Source organism: Acinonyx jubatus, chromosome C2, assembly GCF_027475565.1.
Source record: "Acinonyx jubatus isolate Ajub_Pintada_27869175 chromosome C2, VMU_Ajub_asm_v1.0, whole genome shotgun sequence".
Taxonomy (NCBI): Eukaryota; Metazoa; Chordata; class Mammalia; order Carnivora; family Felidae; genus Acinonyx; species Acinonyx jubatus.
In genome coordinates, this window is record NC_069384.1 from 130,554,513 (window position 1) to 130,572,886 (window position 18,374).

At 47.6% G+C, this 18,374-nt stretch overlaps 1 protein-coding gene and 1 long non-coding RNA gene across 2 annotated transcripts in view; one reads left to right on the forward strand and one right to left on the reverse strand.

Moving 5' to 3' along the window:
• SH3BP5 (SH3 domain binding protein 5) overlaps window positions 1-18,374 on the reverse strand; it is a 76,419-nt gene that overhangs the window by 26,947 nt on the left and 31,098 nt on the right. The window lies entirely within an intron of this gene.
• On the forward strand, window positions 5,077-17,862 carry LOC113599976 (uncharacterized). Its single transcript, XR_003420974.2, has 4 exons — window positions 5,077-5,172; window positions 8,191-8,331; window positions 9,447-9,527; window positions 17,325-17,862. It is a non-coding gene; the product is annotated as an uncharacterized LOC113599976 (long non-coding RNA).

The following is an 18,374-nucleotide window of genomic DNA, read 5'->3' on the forward strand; positions in this document are numbered from 1 at the left end:
CTCTGATCCCCTACTTCTCTCCTCTTCCCCTCCGGTGGAGAAGCCAGGTGGCTGGTCGCCCTCACCCCTCCCCACCCCCACCTCCGCTCGCCCCCCCCCCCCCCACCAAGGCATAGCTCTCTCTACCGGCAAGTGTGCACACAGCTGCCGGCACTTCCAGGGGACTCCCCTCTAGAGATGCAGTGCCTCGAACAGCAAAGGGGACAAATGGGCCCCCCTTGCAACTCTCCAACCCCCAGGGACCCCAGCTCTTAACAGACCGCGGTAGCGACAAAAGAAACGCTCCAAAGCCCTGCCCAGAGCTGGCGCTGATTCAACAGGACAGCTGGGCCTCCGTGAGGCAGCACACTACGTCCAAAGAACTGGGAGCAATGGGGTCAAATCCTAGCACCCACAAGGGCCATTGTCTTGCGTCTACAACCTTGAACAAGTAAGTCATCAGACTCCTGAGACGGGAATGCCAAGCCTTCTATTAACTCCCAGGGAGCTGTGTTTTCAGTATTGAGGATACACAATCACAGCAGGACTCACAAGGTCATTCTGGAATGCAGTGTCCAGCTTAAACAGGTGCAAACGGTCACTCAGCAGGCGAGCTGACCACCGAGCTGTTTCACTTTTGCCGTCATTTTTACTGCGCATGTTTGCGAGTTTCCCAAAATAAAAAGTTCACAAAATTGCTTCTCGGTGCCCTTCTCAGTCAGCTATCACTTTGCTATTTATCTACCCCATAGTTCTTTCTATCCACTCAAAACTATGTCACTGGGTTGAGCAATAGCAGAACGCAAGGGCAAGGGGAGACCCATACTGTCCAGTCAAAACAGAACAGGTGTTCCAGGTCAGGTGCTTTAATAGTGAGAAAAACTTTTGATACAGCTGGGGAAATCTGAAAAAGGACTGGGTACTAGAGAATATTACAAGAACTTTAATTTTCTTTGGTAAGAAAATGTGATCTTTTACAAGTTTTTATCTATTAGAGATAAAATACTGAAGTATTTACAGTAGAAGTGACAGGATATCTGTGACATTGTAAAATATGAAAACAGGGGCGTCTGGGTGGCTCAGTTGGTTAAGCGCCTGAGTCTTGATTTTGGCTCAGGTCAGGATCTCATGGGCGAGTTTGAGCCCCACGGAGGGCTCTGCACTGACAGTGCGGAACCTGCTTGGGATTCTCCCTCTCTCTGTGCCCCTCCCCCACTTGCTCTTTCCCTCAAAAATAAAAATAAATAAGGAGGAGGAGGAGGAGGAGGAGGAGGAGGAGGAGAAGAAGAAAAGAAGAAAACAGGAGAGTGGAGAAGACGTGATTGGCAAGATGTTAGTTGCTGGGGATGCATACAGGGGGTTCACTGACTACTCTCTCCCTTTTGTATATACTTGAAACATTTCATAATAAAAAATGGTGAAGAAATGTTTTTTGAAGGCTTGCCTATTTACCTGCCACAGAATCACAAAACTCAAGAAGACACTACTCACCAAAAGGATAGAGAAACCAAAGACATTTGTCAAAGGTTGTCCTCACTAAAGGCAAAATTTAAGCGAAAGAATAAATAAAACCACAGAAGAGTAAGACTGCCAAGGAGGGAAAGTTAAAGAGTCAGAATGCTGTCCAAGTGAGAGACAAGTTTCCAAGACTGAAAGGGCTCCTGATCCCTCAAAGCCCATCCTGCCCATGTGCAACGTTTAAGTTGCATCAAAACGTGGGGATCCAACACTGGCCCCCCAACATCCTGCTAGTGGCCAAACCACTCGAGTGATCCAGAAGTTCTCATCTCTCTGTCTCTTCTGCTATGACTTGAAACCCTCAGCTCTTTCTCCGACTCTGGCAGAGACAGAGAAGAAAAATACATATACCCACTGGCAACAAAGCACACGTCAGGCGGGCTGAAACCGAACTGCAGGCATCTGGCTAAGTCCTGTCCCTCCCTGCGTCTCTACTGCCCTGGGAGAGGAAGGACAAAGGAGCTGGGGCAGGGGTGTTTATTCAATCCTGCTGTGTGCCAGCTGTCCCCCGTCACGGAATCTATCCTATAGCCCCTGCTGGTTAAGTCCTGTTGTACCCATTTCACATCCAAAGAAACGGAGGTTAAGAGAACTGGCCCAAGGTCACGTGCTAGAAAGGACAGGAAACTCAAACCCAAGCCCTCTGACTCCAGTGGCCCAGAGAGGAAAAGCATAAACACAGAGCCCTGTATTACTCACTTCTCCAGCAGGGACACTTCCCAAACTGATTCCCTAGATCCGGATGAGAAATCACAGGACCCCGGGGGCCACCCTCAGTCCGGTAAACAATCTCCACCACACCATCTGCACACCAACTTCACCGAGCACTGTGGCCAAGATGTTTTCTCTGTAGAGCATCCAGAGGCTTGACGAGCCCCGCCCAAGCTCCCCTCCCCTCGAAGCTCTGCACCAAGGAACAAACATGCCCTAAGGGAACCTCAGCAGATGTTGTCCAGCATCGGTTCTTACCCAGATTATTTTACAAGCTTTCCAACTCGTCTCCTAGCTTCCAATCTCATATAGCCATAGAAACTCCGCACGGCATCCACGTAGTCTTACACAATAGCACTTAGGACACCTGGTCATCTGTCCAAAGTGTATATTTGATGATGTCACTCCCTGCCTAACACCCTCCCCACCCCAACACCACCAGCCACAGCCCAGGTTCTCACTTCCCATCCACCCAGTGATGCCCGACCACTCACCATTCCTTCAACGCTCCTCGCTCTTGTATGTCCCATGCCTTCCGCCAGCAACACATGCCCTTCGTCCTTGTCTCCACCTAGGGAACTCCTATTCATCCTTTAAAACCCATCTCAAATACCCCATCTTCTGTGAATTCTCTTTTCACTGCAGCTTGCTGGACTCATGTGTTAAACAATCATATCTTCTTTCTTATGACACTTCATAGGCCAAAAAAAAAAAAAAAAAAAAGTCCTTGTCATCCTTCAGCCTCTTCCTTGCAGTGAACAGTCCTATTCTTCTAGGACTTACATGTTTCCCTCTTTTCTCAACCTCCACTGATTAATTTCCCAACACTTGATGGAGAAGTCATTCAGGTTGACCCGCACTGCCCAAAAGCAGCTGGGTACGTGAAAGTTTGCACAATGAAACCTTCCTGAGGGCAGGAAGTATGGTTTATACCTTACCACTCACAAAGACTAGCACAGAGATGAACACACATCCCCACCCAAAGCTGCTCTCCCAGGCACTCTGGTTATACTGTCCACCCCTGGCTCCTGTATCCCATTTTGCTAAGGAGGGCCATGATCCCACTCTGCTGACATAGGCAGGAAGACTAATTAGCAGCCTACGGTTGACTGGTTCAGGAGACACCCACCATTCCCAAAACAATAAAGACTCCAACTCCTTCGAATCACATTTGGATCACTAAGAAACTAACCTAAGGTGATACAGACAATAAAGGACAGAGTGACATCATTAAGCACACCACAGGGAGGCTAACTCTCTGGATTCCAGAGCCATCCAGAGCTCCCCTCGTCCTCCTCGCTCCCCCACCCCCCGCCGGCTACACATGCCACATGCCAAACTTTCACAAGCTACCTGTGCTCCGCTTGTCTCCATTTGGAGGCTGCTTTCTAAAACGACTAAAATAGGGGTGCCTGCGTGGCTCAGTAGGTTAAGGGTCCAACTCTTGACTTCAGCTCAGGTCGTGATTTCGCAGTCATCGTACCGCACCCAGAGTCGGGCTCTGCCCTGAGCACAGAACCTGCTTGGGATTCTCTCTCTCCCTCTCCCCGACTGGAGCATTTTTGTTCTCTCTCAAAAACAAGTAACATTTAAAAATAAATAAAATAAATGGGTTCAAAGTCATGAACATTCCTCCTGCCTCGGAGACAAGAAATAATGAATGGGAGTAACTGTTGACGGCCCCTTCCCTGCCAGCTGGGATCCGTAAAAAGAAGTTCTCAACTGGAGAGCCTCCTTGTATCAGCCAGCGCTGGTCTCCCATGAGCCACCGGTCCACAGCTGCTGGGCCTCACTCCTACAAGGCTGCCATGAACAAGGCAGAGGACACCCCCATTCTAGACAAAGTGACTTCCTTTAACACTAACTCACTTGGCAACCTGGAACAGATGACTGGAAAGAAGGTTCTCAAAGTTTTCTATTCTTGGTCTGGAAGCCTGGGAGAAACCCACCGAGGGGGACTAAAAGGAGATGAGGGAAGAGAGGTAACAGTAGGACAGCTCAACCCCAGGGCCACTGCCACAGGCTCAGTGATGAGAGACACCTGGTCAGTGCCACAGACCCAGAATCCTTGGAGTCGGTGCTATAGCAGAAAAGGCCCAGGACTCACAGAGTCTCCTTTCTGCACAGTGCATGGAATTTCTATGACCTCTGCAGCACCATCACCAGTGGTGACCCGGGGAGCCTCAGAAGAATAGGGACTGTGTCACTGAATTTTTAAATTCCCCAAACCTAGCCCTAGTGGCCCGTGGCTGCAGTTGTTCAATAAATACGTGTTTCATTAAGGTACCAGGTTGGGTACCAATGATAAGCCCCAGACAACTCCCTTGTGGTCAATCTTTTAATATGCCTTGTGATTCTTTTTCTTCTGTGGCTCACACACTCAGATTAATGCCTCTCTGGGTGCAATTCTCCTTGGAAATGCCCATTTACATGATGTGAAAACTCACCTGAATAATGGCCTAACTGTATATACTAAATTGTGCTAAATTATGTGGTGTGAATGCTATTCTCTCAAGATCGAAATAATTCCCCCTTCCACTCCACCTTGCCTCCTCCAAGCTAAAAAGATACGTAACCCAGGTCCCAGTGGGTCTCCAGAAAATTTGTTCCTGGGTGAAATTTTACCCCCTCTGAATCCATAGGACCAAGTTTCTATACTCATGTCAGCAGTTGGCCACATCACAAGATAGTAGAAAAGCACTTTGAAAACTGCCCAGTATTTGAACACATGGATGACACGTCTCTTGAATTATTTTGCTCTTCATTTGGGTCTTCTCAAAATTACAAACTCCCAGAAGGCAGCGACCACATTCTGTACCTCTGTGAGTCACTATGACCAGAATAATGAAGACTCTGCACTTAGAGACTATTCCAAACCCTCTTGAGCCAAAGACCTTGGCTGCCTCTTCCCACCTTCTCTGAGTTTCAGGCTTCCCTGGATCATCTGGCACTATTCGTTGCCAGGTACACTTAAGTACGGCCAGGGGAACAACCAATTCACTGAAATGTCAACTCCCCTCCCCTCCAGCCCATCTTCTGTCTCTGGGTCAGCATGACTTGGCTTAATTTTAACTTCTACCTGCAGTAAGATCTCCAAAAGAATTCAAGGTCAGGGGGATGCAGATGAAAAGGAGGGCTTAACATAAACCGGAGTTAGCACAACACAGCTCCCTGCTTAGCTCAGTAAATGGAAAAGCTGGGGGTCTCCTGCAGTACAAGGCAAAGACGTCAACAAGGTTAAGGCCAGCAAACCCCAGCAGGAGCGGACGGTCAGAAAGTGACGGGGACACAAGAACACAGGCATCCAGGGCCTCCTGGCTGCTAGAGTGGTGCCACTTTGAGTCACCTAGGAATCTGAAAAAGACAGGAACGGCCTTGTGGCAGGGCCGCAGCGGCAGCTGGGTCCCCAGCTCAGGGCAGCACTAGCTGGCATGGCGGGGGTGTTCCAAGTGAGCCGGGTCTCCCGGCAAACCCTCTCCTTTCCACCTGCGATTGCCAAGCAAAGATGCTCTGAGCACTCAGGCTGTCTCCCAGCTCTAAGGGGTCAGAAACAAATTGCAGCCAATAAAACTAAGAAAAAGGATAAGACACCCCATGGAAGAATCCAAACGTCCCAGGGCCAAGACGATTATGCCTTAAGCCTGTGTAACTCAATTCCAAGCATTCCTTTCATCAGGCATTTGTTTCACCTTCACTGTGCACCGCACATTGTGAAGGTCTGCAAAGGATAACAAGCAATTTCTGTCTTCGGGGAGCTCAGGTTTCCAGGGCAGGGTTCATAGCCCTGGGCGTAGAGGTGAGGAACGCAGACTTGGAACCCAGATTGCCTGGGTCAAATCCTGGCCAGGCCGCTCATTGGCTGGGTGACCCCAAGCACTTCAATTCTCCGTGCCTCAGTTTCCTCATCTGCAAAATGCAGGTGACGACAGAAGCTAGCTTATGGTGTGGCTCGGAGGAATGTGTTAACACACGCCAACTGCTCAGAACAGGCACACGGTAAGCCTTCCAGAAGTGCCAGCGGTTACATAGGCGAGCGGCATGAGCACTATTAGCTCAAGTTATTAACCCACAGGACGTGGGTGACCTTTAAGGGAAGCTGGTGAATACCTTGAAACTATGTTTGTAATTTATGCCCCCGTGCGCACAGGTTTTCCGAGGATAATACCCGTAGCCTTCATCGAATTCTCGAGATCAGACAAGATCGGGCGCGTTCAGGGTGGTATGGCCGTAGACTCCATCGAATTCTCAAGAAGCAAAGCTGAAGGAAAGCTTAGTGAACGAGGGGACTGCAGGACAACTGCAGCAGTTACCTGTGCCCTCCTGTTAACTAGGCAAAGGATAAAAGCCAAGTAGAGCTGCCCAAGAGAACTGTCTGCAATGAGAGAAATGTTCTCTATGTGTGCCGTCCCCAAAATAGTAGCCATCGGCCTCATGTGGCTTCTGGGCATCTGAAATGTGGCTAAGGAGACTGAAGAACTGAACTTTCAGTTTTATTAACTGGCCTTTAAGTAGTCACATGTGGCTAACGGCTGCCATTCTGCACATCACAGAGCCAGTCAGCTTGGGGAGGAAGACACCACAGGCAGAGAACAGAATACGCAACAATGCAAAACGCTGGATCGTGTGCTCCGAAGATGGGAGCACAACCATAGGATGGACCCAGTGGCGGGGGTGGGGGGCTGAGGGTGTACATGGGGGTGCAGCACCGAGAACACAGGTGCCAGTGCACGAGCCACACTGAAAAGCCCTGTGTCCGCACTCAGATCCGGGCCTGACGTTGGACACAGGAATGCTGTACGGGTCAAGGTTTTCCAGAGAAACAGAACCAAAAGGACATGCCCACCGACGTCCGTGCTGCTTCCCTTTACTGCACTTCAAGAACACTGAGGTTTTTACAAACTGAAGGTCTGTAGCAACCTTGTGTCCCGCAAGCCCATCGGCGCCACTTTTCGACAGCATCTGTTCATGAGTCTGTCACGTTTTGGTGATTCCCGTAATATTTCAAACGTTTTCATTATTATTACATTGGGTTGCTGCAATGTCACGATAGAACTCGAATGGATGAGGACGTGCTTCGCAGGGATGAGCAACGAAAGTGGTTCCTTGAGATGGGAACTACTCCTGGTGAAAATGCCGTGAACGTCGTTCAAATGACAATGAAGGATTTAGAGTATCGCGTAAACTTAGTTGACGAAGCAGCAGCAGGGTGTGGGAAGACTGACTCCCAACTTTTTTTTTTTAATTTTTTTTTTTTTAACATTTATTTATTTTTGAGACAGAGAGAGACAGAGCATGAGCGGGGGAGGGGCAGAGAGAGAGGGAGACACAGAATCGGAAGCAGACTCCAGGCTCCGAGCCATCAGCCCAGAGCCCGACGCAGGGCGCGAACCCACGGACCACAAGATGGTGACCTGAGCGGAAGTCGGACGCTCAACCGACTGAGCCACCCAGGCGCCCCCTGACTCCCAACTTTGAAAGAAATTCTACTGCGGGTAAAATGTTATCAAACAGCATCACACGCTGCAGAGAAATCATTTGCGAAAGGGAAAATCAACTGAAAAGGCAGACTTCACTGTTGTCTGAAGAAAGTGCCCCAGTCACCCCAACCTGCACCAACTACCGTCTGATCATTCACCAAGACGAACCCTCCACCGGCAAAAAGATTACAACTCACTGAAAGCTCAGATGACGGTTAACACGTTTCTTTCAAGCAATAAAATATTTTTAAATTAAGGCCTTTTGTTTTAAGAGAGCGAGCAAGCACATGAGCAGGAGAGAAGGGCAGAGAGAGAGAGGCAGAGAGAGGGGGGGAGGGACAGTGAGAACCCCAAGCAGGCTCCATGCTAAACACGTAGCCTGACACAGGGCTTCATCCCGTGACCCCGGGATCATGACCTGAGCTGAAATCAAGAGTTGGACGCTCAACCTACTGACTGGGCGATTAAATTAAGGCATGTGCTTTTTTTTTTTTTTTTTTTTTAGACATAATGCTATTGCACTTTTAATACGCTATGGTACAAGATAAACAAAGTTTATGTATGCACAGTGGAAAAAAAAAAATCACTTGACTTGCTTTACTGTGCCACTGCAGTGGTCTGGAACCAAGCCTGCCATATCCCCAAGGTATGTCTGTTTGTAAAGAAAACGGTTTTAGGGAATCAACTCACGTAACTATGGGGCTGGCAGGTCCAAATCTGCAGGGTGGGACAACAGGCTGAACACTCAGAGAACAGCCACTACTTTAATCAAGTCCAGAGACCATCTGCTACAGAACTCTCTCTTGCTTGGGGCAGGTCGCTCTTTTGTTCCATTCAGGCCTTCAACTGATTGGATGAGCACCTTCCCCCCCCACCACCCCCCCCCCATTATGGAGGGCAATCTGCTTTACTCCAATCCCACCAGTTTGAATGCAAATCTCATCCAATAAACACCCTCACAGAAACGTTCAGAATGATGTTTGACCACATACCTCGGCGCTGGTGTGGCCCAGCCAAGTTGACATAAAAAATCAACCATCCCGCCCGCCAAACTTTTTGGGAACTATCAGCAGAACTGACTCTGGCAAGATTCAGTTGGGAGGCATGGGGGGGGGGGGGGCACCAGGAGGCAGGGACACCAAATGAAAGGCTATTTCAATCATCCCTGCAAGACAGCAGGGCTTCTACCAAAGAAGTGTCAATAGGAAATGAGTCATTTAATTCATATTTGTTAAAAGAAAGTATGAATGGATTCTGTGACTTGACAAAACACATACACGCACACGGTTACACCTTTGTGGGAAGCTACTGTGATTTCCTCCTAGGTCTCGGACACAATATAAAAGGACAGGAAGTCTCTCCACATACCACGAAGGGAGGGAAGTGACATAGCAGAGGAAAACGGGGTGTAACATTTCCCTACTCCAGAGAGTCCTTGGTCTGCTCTGGGGTCACACCTGCTCACCTCTAACTCCTTCCAACCCAGAGTCTTTCTACAAGACAGACAGGCAAACCACAGCACAGACGTGGCACAATTGGTTGGCTGCCTCCCAATATCTATCCTCCCCTCCACCCTAACGTACAACTAAAAAACCACCCTAAGCCAAGCCTCCCTTGCAGCTACCCATGACTATGTGACTGGGTTCTGGAAGTAAAATGGAAGCAGAGTGGTGTCTGAGAATTCCAAGTAGACTCTTTAAAAGAGAAGAAGCATATGTCCCTTCCCCACTCCTCTTTTACCCCTTCTCTTCTGAAATGCAGATGTGATGGCTGGAGCTCCCGGAGCTACCCTGGACCATGATGTGGCTTGGAGGCTGGGACTCACATAGGACTGAGCAACATGTAAGTCGCTAGGTCTCAGATGACCATGGGGTCAGAGCACCAACCTAGACTGCCTCCTTCGGGTCCTCCTTTTAAGCAGGAGAAAGTATCCTAATGTGTGTAGATGACTATTTTTGAGTCCTTGGTTACTTGCAACCAAATGCAATTCCTGGTTGACATAAGAGGAGGCCATTATTTTGTGCATAAGGCAATGTAAATTTCAGGACTTCAGGCTGTGGAGCTTTATATCTTCTTACGGCCTGAGGTGTTGGGATGAGGCCAGACAGAAGAGGAATCTACATAAACTCAATACAGCGCCCTCTTCTCATGATTTCCTTCCAACTGTTCTCAAAAGAACCCACTAGAGATGCCTTCAATCACCTTGGTTGAGTGCCCAGGCCGGTGTGAAAACAGACTTCCCAGTCTCATCTGTGTAAAGACAACCTTCTCTTAGTTGGCCTCAGCCTGAGATCAAGAGACTTAAATTCAAAGAATAAGAGAAGCTTAGAGGAGATCGATACACCATGACTTTTAGAAATAAAAAAGGCCCACCATCTTCTCTGCCGTACGGTGTTTTGCCACAGGAATGTGCTGAGGCTGGTAACGAATTGAAGAACAAATGGTCTCCTCCTTACTTCCATTCAACCTACTTCCTCCAAGGGAAACATACAAAGCAAGGCTTCCTGAACATAGCAGATCATTGCCCTAAGTGAACCAAAGAGGCACTCCTTCCCCTGTGAGAATGTAAGCGCCGAGGCGCCTAGCAAAGCTTTCAAATGAAAAATTAACACACAAACATGAATAAACGATCAAACTAACAAAGACACTTGAGCACGGGGAAGGGGAGACAGTTCAAGGGAGGCAGATGCCAGTTGGTGCCTGGATAAGTTGAGGGAAAGAGTGGCTGAGGGGCCCACATTTGGGAAGATCCTTCAGAAGAGACCTAGTTTGTGTGGCCCGTTCACGGAGCCCTTCAGAATTCTGTCTGGAGCTGACCAGCTCTCAGCAATCAAGCTGGTAAGGCTGAGGGGGGCCGTGATCGTAGACTCAGCCACTTTTCTTAGAAACCCATTGCTTCCTGGGAACACTAGGCTTAGGAGAGCAGAACTTCAGTGAGAGATGCTGAGTGTTCTCAGTTGTCCTGGACGCTCCTACACATTCCCTTGTACCCGCCCAAGGCTACAGGCTAAGGAATGGCACAGCAGGGACCAGAATCCCTCCACAGCAACACATGCCATGAATTCAGGGACCTGAGGTGGGGCAGGGCTGACTCCAAAAACCACCTTATCCATCTGGCTGATGACACAGCTCCCATCCTTTGGAGGGCTGCTAGATCTAACACATACAAACAGAGGACTCCCACTGAAATTTTATTTCAGGTACACAACAAATAATTTTTTTTAGTTACGTAAGTCCCAAATATCACATGAGATAGAGGTATCTTTTACCTTTTTAATTTACTTTTTAATTCACATCCAATTATTAGCATACAATGCAACAATGGTTTCAGGAGTAGATTCCTTAAGCCCCTTACCCATTTAGCTCATCCCCCCTCCCACAACCCCTCTGGCAACCTTCTGTTTATCCTCCATGTTTAAGAGTCTCTTATGTTTAGTCCCCCTCCCTGTTTTTATACTATTTTTGCTTCCCTTCCCTTATGCTCATCTGTCTTGTATCTTAAATTCTTCATATGAGTGAAGTCATATGATATTTGTCTTTCTCTAATTTCACTTAGCATAATACCCTCCAGTTCCATCCACGTAGTTGCAAATGGTAAGATTTCATTCTTTTTGATTGCCAAGTAATACTCCATCGTATATATATACCACATCTTCTTTATCCATTCATCCGTCGATGGACATTTGGGCTCTTTCCATACTTTGGCTATTGTTGATTGGGCTGCTATAAACATGGGGGTGCATGTGCCCCTTCAAAACAGCACACCTGTATCCCTCAGATAAATACCTAGTGCAATTGTGGGGTCATAGGGTAGTTCCATTTTTAATTTTTTGAGGAACCTCCACACTGTTTTCCCAAGTAGCTGCGCCAGTTTGCATTCCCACCAGCAGTGCAAAAGGGTCCCTCTTTATCCGCATCCTGTTAACATCTGTTGTTTCCTGAGTTGTTAATTTTAGCCATTCTGACGGGTGTGAGGTGGTATCTCATTGTGGTGTAGATTTGTATTTCCTGGATGGCAAGTGATGTTGAGCATTTTTTCATGTGTCCGTTAGCCATCTGGATGGCTTCTTTGGGGGAGAAGTGTCTATTCATGTCTTTTGCCCATTTCTTCACTGGACTATTTGTTTTTTGGGTGTTGAGTTTGATAAGACGGAGGTATCTTTTAAAAAACTATCTGAAATTCATATCAACCGAAAATCCTGTATTCTGTCTGCTGCCTCCACCTCTGGTTTACATTCCATGAAAACATTCCACCATGCGGAAATGAACACACACTCCCCTCCTGGGAATGGATGTGGTTCCTTCACACACGTCAAGAAGCTTCTGCTGTGCCACAGACCCTGAGCTGGGAATCTGCAGTCCTACACACAGGAAGCAGAGTGTCCCAACACAGGGGAATGCTTCTAAAGCAGAGCTACTCAGATGTCCAGAGTCCGTAAATCCGTAAGCCTTATCACTCATCTACTTTTTTTTTTTTTTTAGGTTCAGGTATTTACATTGCTTTGATTTTAATTTATTATTTTGAGTGTTTCTTTTTTAAGTTAGTTAACACACAGTGTAATACAAGTTTCAGGAGATTTCAGTGGTTCATCACTTTCATATAACACCCAGTGCTCATCCCAAGTGCCCTCCTTAATGTCCATTATACATCTAGCCCATCCCCTACCACCTCTCTCCGTCAACCCTCAGTTTGTTCTGTCCTTAAAAGTCTCTTGTGGTTTGTTTCCCTCTCTTCTCTACCCCACCCACCCTTCCCCTATGTTCATCTGTTTTGTTTCTTAAAGTCCACATACGAGTGAAATCATATGGTATTTGTCTTTCTCTGATTGACTGTTTTCGCTCATCTGCTTCTTAGTGTGAATAAGGCCATCAATTCTTCAGGATAGATTTTCACAGAAGGAAAGGAGGAGAATATGAAGTCACACTGGGAGGGCTTGGAGGGGGACTGGAGGAGAAAGGAAGGAAAGCAGGGTGGGCAGACGGTATCCGCAAGGTGAGGAAAGGGAACGGAAAGGTGAGCCAAAAGCGCTCAAGAGAAACACCACCATCTGTCCGGGACCAAACCTTGTTACCTGACAGCATAAAAAGGCCCACCCCCATTTACAAAAAAAAATATGTCCCATAGTCTGATTTTCTTCAGCTGAGACATCGGTCGTCCTGCCACTCGTGCCAGAGTGGTTTACAGAGAGGGGAGGGAAGGGTCGATCCGTGTTAACGCAACAATTTTATTGAAGATGGAAAGAAAGAAGAGAAACATCCAAGAAGCCTCACGGTTTTGGATACAGTACAAAACTCCACACCTCCCACTACCTTCGAGCCGCGGTGACAAACCACCTGTGTCAGCTTCAGGCAGCACATTGCCCGCCAAGCAGCACTTACTGGGCATCAGCCATGACCCCATGAAAGGCAAAGGGGACAAGGAAGAGGGAATTGGCCCTGATGACACTCCCAACTGACAAGGTAATGGGGGGTAATACTGCTGGGCTGAGACTCTGTTGCAACCAGACCCGCACTGGTAGCTTCCTGACACCTGCCAGGCAGGAAAGGGTCAAAGCAAGCGGCCCACTGCACCACCAGAGGAGAAAACCCCAGGATCAGCAACACACCCTGCTGCAGCCCCAACACAGCCCGATGCACAGCCAGCCAAGCACGAGGCGCAGTGACTCCAGGGAGGTGAGCCCTGCCTACGTAAGCCTCAAGACCTACTCTGTGTCAGGAGGCTTCGACCTGGGTCACTTCGACCCTCCCACTGACCCCATCTGTGATCAAGCATCTAGGCTTCCCAAATGCACCTGCTTCTTCCCCAGAAATTCCAAGCAAGACTGCAAAGCAGGATGCAGTCTTACAGGCAAGGGAGAGTTAACAGTCCATTCTCCTCTCTGGCTGTAAATCACCAGGAGCTCTGCCTTGGGGCAGGTGCCCCATCACTCACCGCCTGCCCTTACCCTGGGCCGCAGGGATGACGCAGTTCCCAGAAACTGGCCTGTGGCCCCCCAGTGGGAACGTGATCAGGGCCATGGGGAAGGACGTCAGTGACCCAGACCTCCTCACCCGAGTCCTGCGTGGGAGCTGCTGCCCAGCAGAAATGAAAAGTGACCGGGAAGAAGGGAGGCATGACGAGGTCGCGCCCGAGTCGCAGGAGAACCAGGAGGGTGTGCCACAAGGGGAAGGAGTTTCAAAGGGCCCCAAATTGCTTGGAAGAAGAGCCTCACAGTTACCCCCTGAGCAGAAAAGGCAGGGACACTGCCTTGAGTAACTCAACTTCGCTAAACCTCAGTTTCCCACTCTGCAAAACCTACAAAAGTACCTCCCTCCTGCATCTGAAGTATGTAGAAAAGTGCTCGGTAGACAGAGTGCCAAAGTTCCTCTCCTCTCCCACCTTCCCTCCATCCTGAAGCTCTGACTCAGTTCTTTCCACGCACACGCTTCCAGTAAACTGTCCAGAGTCGACTCCCAGCTCCCCCCCGCCTCCAAGCCATCCTGCATCCTCGCCCATGACATCCCCACCGCGGCCCCCGTCGTGGCTTAACATTCAGGAGGGTGAGCGCACCCCCTTCTCCCAAAGCTGGATCCCCACGGTCAACTTCCTACTGGCATTCAGGCTATTCAGGTCAAAACCTCGGAGTTCCCAGTGACTCATTCTTGATCGCCGGTTAACCACTCCGTCTGTTAAAGCTGGCCTTCGTATGCTCTCAGACTAAGCCATGACACCAGAAGGGTTTACGCACGGATGCAAGTAATGGTCTTTGGGCTCTAAGACCAGGTCCCTCACCTGTGATATGGGGACAAACAGGAAAGATAAATGCTCTCCCCTACACAGAGCAGTACACATGGTGCCTGGCACATAGTTAGATCTCAAAAGATGATGCCGCTGTTAACGGAAGACACAATATTTGGCTTCAATGTCTAATCACCGTCTCAAAGAATAGAACCCCCCACATAAGAGGCCACTGTGGCTGCTCTGTGGTGTCTCAACCCAGAGTGGAGGCCGGGCTGAGGCTGTCTGGTACTCGCTCAGCTGGCCGTCATTCCTTCCCTTTCTGGCTCTTCAGCTCCCAGAAAGCTTCCTTTCCACAGCTCTGGAGCTGATGCACTTACCCCAGGTTACGTCCACACTGACTTCTCCCTCAGATCTTTTGTCTTTGCTACCCAGACTCTTGCACTTTGGGGCTCAGGTGCACCTTTCTGCCCAGGTTTCCAACTCCAGCCCCTACAGTGACCTCACCACCCCCTGGCTTCTTCCACACGATGTCTATCTCTGTGCCCTGTGGTTCAGTTGTCTAACCAACGAGCCTCACCCATCGGACTCTTTACTCAGTGAATACAAATGATTCTCCTTATTCACGGATCCCACATTTGCAAATGTGTCTACTCACTACAACTTGTTACCCCAAATCAACATTTATGGTATCTCCAGGGTCCAGACCCACCGAGAGAAGCAAAACATTTAGTTATTCAACATGCATGTTCCCAGCTGAGGTCCAACAAGGCAACACTCTGCCTCCTTGTTTCAACTCTCATGTTGTAAACAACTGTCCATCTCTGTCTTAGTGCCACATTTCTCACATTTTTGTGCTTTTTGTTTGATTCAGCTGTTTGGCCCCCAAGCCTAGTGCTGAAGCGCTGTCTAGTGCTCCTAAGTGCAAGAAGGCTCTGACATGCCTTATGTAAGGAGAAAATACATGTTTTACATAAGCTTCATTCAGGTGTGAGTCATAGTGCTATTGGCCATGAGTCTACTGTTAATGAATCAACAATACAGTGCATCTAGAAAAAGAAAGAGGAAATTTGCAGATTCCTACAAGAGGCTGTTCCAGTGAGTGCTAAAGTCACGTCCATAGCGCATGAGGAAGATACGGACAAGTTTAAATTTGTGGACTCTGTTTGGTATCAATGCATGGGAGGTCTTGACCAATTTAAAAAGCACTGTATGATGCTCAAAGCCAAGTAAATTTACAATCGTGTCACCCAGGGTCAGCAAAATGTTTGACCCTCCTTGGCTAGTGTTTTGTTATAAAGAAGTACTGTATATAATTATTTTTAAGAAATATATATATTAAGTAAGGTGCCTTTAAAGACAGACATACGTAAAACAAGGCTACGCATGGGTCAGTTGATGAAAATGTGACCAGAGGCTCTCAGGAACTTGACCCTGTATTTCACCTACAAGCAATACCTCAATAGGATGCCTCACTAATTCAGCATGGGTAGCAACTTTTTAAGTTTATTTTAAGAGCGAAAGAGCATGCAAATGAGCAGGGGAGGGAAGTGAGAGAATCCCAAACAGGCTCCACGCTGTCAGCACAGAGCCCAATAATCCCACAAACTGTGAGATCATGACCTGAGCTGAAACCGAGTCAGACCCCTGACTGAGCCACCCAGGCATCCAGGTAGGGGCTTTGGAGAACATAACTATTGTGAATAAGAACAATGGACTGTAATTACGTATGCCATAAAAATCATCTTATTTGTATGTGTTGACAGGGCTCCTGGATGATATAGACCACATTTTATGCTCCACAATGGCCAGCACAGACAAAGGGGAGATGCTCAGAAAACACTTTCAGAAACCTTTAACTTGCCAACCCACTAGCGCACTATAATCCACGGACTCACTCTATGTCTCAGATGGAGGGGGGAACAACCCCACACTTTAAATCAGATCAGTAACAGAGATTCCACTTTTGCCCCCAAACACCCCACCCCACCCCACATGCTTTTATAAGACTAAAAGGGGAATGCCAGCTCCACAGAGTTAGGGTCTTTGTCCCATTCTTGACAAGTGGCTACAACAGTGCTCTACAATTAGTAGGAACCCAGTAAATATTTGTTGAATGAAAGAAAATAAATTAGAAGGAAAAAAAAAAAAAAAACCAACAAGTAAAGAGAGCAAGAACCCATGCTTGACATGTCTTCGAGTTTGTGTCCCAAGTCTGTGGAACCTGGCCCTCTACTTCTCTACTTACGGAAGGTCTTCTGCCAACAAAATCAGCATCTAGAATTCCCCAACCAAAAAAAAAGACTACAATGCTCTGTTCCTCTATGACTAACGTAAGAATTCAAGGCATTATTTGATGCACTTGACCTGTCTCATCTCGTGGCAAACGTGACTCTCCATCCATGCATTCAAGGCCCTCACCACACTGTCTGTGAGGGCTCAGAGTGTTTGTGATCAGTGAACAGGCAAGTCAGAGACTCCCTCTGCATTATTATTGATCTTCTGGCACATGTTACCCCCACAAGCAACTCGGTATTTCCTTGACTGCCTGGGTTAACCCTCCTGTCCTCACATTCTTGACATTTTACCCAACACAGGACTGTTTCTTCCATCCAGAGGTTTTTGGTGTGGTGGTCTTTTGTTTTCAAGGCAGCAGATTCACCAGAGAGACAGATACAATATTTGAGAGGAAAATACATCTGGAATAAGAACTAAGATTTTTTTTTTTTTTTGGTGCAAATGTTTTATAAGTACTAATTCCATTACTTTATAAGTAATTTCCAATTACTTTATAAGTAATTCCATTACTATGGTAAGTTGCCAAAAATGGCTACAACATTTCACAGGTGCTTTACAGGTGGACTTTATTTTTCCCCACCTCTTGAATTTGGACTGACCGTGTGCCTTATTCTGCCCAACAGGACATTAACACATGTGATGCAGGAAGAGGCTCGAAGAGAGCTTGTCCTTTTAGTTCCTGGAATCCCAACACCACGGGAAGAAGCCAGCCTGTTGGATGAGACTCATATGGTCCAGTCACCCGGGATGCCTTCGCTGACAACAGGCTAAGTGCCTAACAGATGAAGCCATCTAACATCAGAAAAACTGCCCACCCGAATCATGAGCTAAATAAATGTTTTAGGCCATTTTAGGTTTGGGGTGGTTTGTTTCACAGCAAAAGCTAACATACACAATTTTATAGATGAAGAAACTGAGGCACAGAGATTAAGTAATCCACCCCAAGTCCCACACCTATTAAATGGTAAGGTGGGATTCAAAGCCAATCTGTCTGGCTCAGAGGAAAGGCCAAGATTTGCCAGTTGTCCTACAGCTAAGTCACTCTACGAGTTTCAAATGCCTCTCCTCTCACCTACTTCCCCCAAAGGAGGCTGAGTATAGAACGTGGACTCACATGGCCTCATAAACACAATACAGGCAACTTCCAGCACTGAATGACCCTATTTTGCATTTATGTTGCTCTTCAGGTTTGCAAAGTCTTCTGACACACTGCAACCATTTAAAAATAAGAGTTGGGGCATCCTGGTGGCTCAGTCAGTTAATCATCTGACGCTTGGTTTCAGCTCAAGTCATGATCTCATGGTTCATGGGTTCAAGCCCCACGTTGGGCTCAGTGCAGAGCCTGCTTGAGATTCTCTCTCTCTGCCCCTTCCCTGCTTGTGGTGTCTTGCTCTCTCTCAAAATAAATAAATAAATAAACTTAAATTAATAAAAAACAAAAGTTGACCAAATGTTCACCATCAGATTAACAAAATGTGCTATATCCATACCACAAACTACTACTCAGCCTTAAAAAAGAATGCAATTTTAACATACACCGTAACATGGACGAACCTTGCAGAGGTTATGCAAAGTGAAATCAGCCAGTCACAGAAGGGCAAATACTGCCTGATTCCACTTGTATGGGGCACTTAGAAGAGTCAAAATCCCAGAGACAGAAAGTAGAGGTGGAG